The sequence below is a fragment of the Emiliania huxleyi genome (genome assembly GCF_000372725.1).
Source record: "Emiliania huxleyi CCMP1516 chromosome Unknown EMIHUscaffold_176, whole genome shotgun sequence".
NCBI lineage: Eukaryota > Haptophyta > Isochrysidales > Noelaerhabdaceae > Emiliania > Emiliania huxleyi.
Genome location: NW_005200824.1, coordinates 236,003 through 237,323, shown reverse-complemented (window position 1 = coordinate 237,323; position 1,321 = coordinate 236,003). Strand labels below are relative to the sequence as shown.

At 70.8% G+C, this 1,321-nt stretch overlaps 1 protein-coding gene across 1 annotated transcript in view; it reads right to left on the bottom strand.

The window, feature by feature from the left end:
- EMIHUDRAFT_231903 (hypothetical protein) overlaps nucleotides 1-1,321 on the bottom strand; it is a gene marked incomplete at both ends in the record, with an annotated part of 3,779 nt that overhangs the window by 1,375 nt on the left and 1,083 nt on the right. The window lies entirely within an intron of this gene.

The following is a 1,321-nucleotide window of genomic DNA, read 5'->3' as shown; positions in this document are numbered from 1 at the left end:
GGCCTCCATCAGCGCAGTGCTGCCAACCTTGTTTCTCTGGTCGACCTCCGCGCCGTGCCGCACTGCCAGCTCGACCAGCTTCTCGTGGCCGTTCGCGGCTGCGAGACACAGCGCGTTGCTGCCGTTGCCGCTCCGCAGCGAGACATCTGCGCCGCGCCGCAGAAGCGCCTCGGCCAGCCCCGCGCGGCCACGCGACATTGGCGACCATCAGCAGCGTCATGCCGCTCGCCCACGAGCCGTCACCAAAGGTGTACTCGAACCTCTCATCGACCCGCCCACCGCCGTCGAGCCACGCCAGCACCACCGCCTCTCCGCCTCGCCGAGCCGCAAGCACGACCTCCTCTGGCACCGCCTCGCTGCCCGGTGCGGCCTCCGCACCGCCCTCGCCGCTCGAGGCAGAGGCCACAGCACTGCTGCCTTCCACCGCCTCGCCTGCGGGTGCGCCGCCCGCCCCTGCGCCACCCGCCTCGGCCGACGGCGCCTTGCTCCGAGCTGCCGTCACCTCGCCGAGATACGTCCTGACGGCCTCGACGCACTCGGCGTGGCCCTTCTCCTTGGCAATCTGCAGCGCCGTCATGCCGCTCGAGCGCAGCGTCATGTCAGCGCCCGCCCGCAGCAAGCGAAGCACAACGGCGGGATGGTTGCCGAGGGCGGCGAGCATCAGCGCAGTGACGCCGAGATTGCACTGCAGGTTGATCTCTGCGCCGTGCCGCAGCAGCATCTCGGCCACCTGCTCGTGGCCGTTGTCGGCGGCGGCCATCAGCGCGGTGATGCCTGCGCTGTCCTGCAGGTTGATCTCTGCGCCGTGCCGCAGCAGCATCTCGGCCTCCTGCTCGTGGCCGTTGGCGGCGGCGACCATCAGCGCGGTGATGCCTGCGCTGTCCTGCAGGTTGATCCCTGCGCCGTGCCGCAGCAGCATCTCGGCCAACTGCTCGTGGCCTTTGGCGGCGGCGGCCATCAGCGCCGTACTGTCGTCGCTGTCTCGCGCGTCCGCCTCCGCGCCGCGCTTCAGCAGCAGTTCGACAATCTCTTTGTGACCGTGTTCGGCGGCGATCAGCAGGAGCGTACAGCCGCTCACACCGCGATGCACGCACGTTGCGTCAACGCGTCCAGCCCCGGCGAGCCACGTCTGCACCACGTCGACCTTGCCGTTCTCCGCCGCCGCCTCGATCCTTTTCGGCAGCGCGAGCGGCGCAGCAGTAGCCGCCGTTGACGCGTGCCCGCGCCGGGACGCGGCCGAGCCAGCCTTCGTCCGGCCGGGCATGCAAAGCGGGCGGCGTTGCGGAGTGCTGACTCCTCTCTCTTTCGGGGGGGGGGCCGC